This window comes from Gekko japonicus, unplaced genomic scaffold (assembly GCF_001447785.1).
Source record: "Gekko japonicus isolate JY-2015 unplaced genomic scaffold, Gekko_japonicus_V1.1 scaffold82, whole genome shotgun sequence".
Classification (NCBI taxonomy): Eukaryota; Metazoa; Chordata; class Lepidosauria; order Squamata; family Gekkonidae; genus Gekko; species Gekko japonicus.
The window spans coordinates 548,753-549,068 of record NW_015174846.1 but is presented as its reverse complement, the minus strand read 5'-3'; positions in this window follow the sequence as shown (position 1 = coordinate 549,068).

Sequence of the window (316 nt, the reverse complement as noted above, 5' to 3'; positions counted from 1 at the left end):
GTCCTCCTCCTCCTCCTCCTTCTTCTCCTTCTCATTTTCAGACTACAAAGATTAGTTTCCCTGAAGAAAATGGATGTTCTGGAGGGTGGACTCTATGGCATTATACCCCACTGAGATCCCAGATCCCAGTCCTCCCCAGGCGCCATCCCCAAATCTCCAGAAAGGGAAGCCTGACCGATCCCAGTCCTCCCCAGGCGCCATCCCCAAATCTCCAGAAAGGGAAGCCTGACCGAAGGGACTGACGGAGCACCTGGGCTCCTGCCCAACGAAATGCAGAGAGGGAGGGCTGCATTGGGACCCCCAGGGCCTTGCTCCA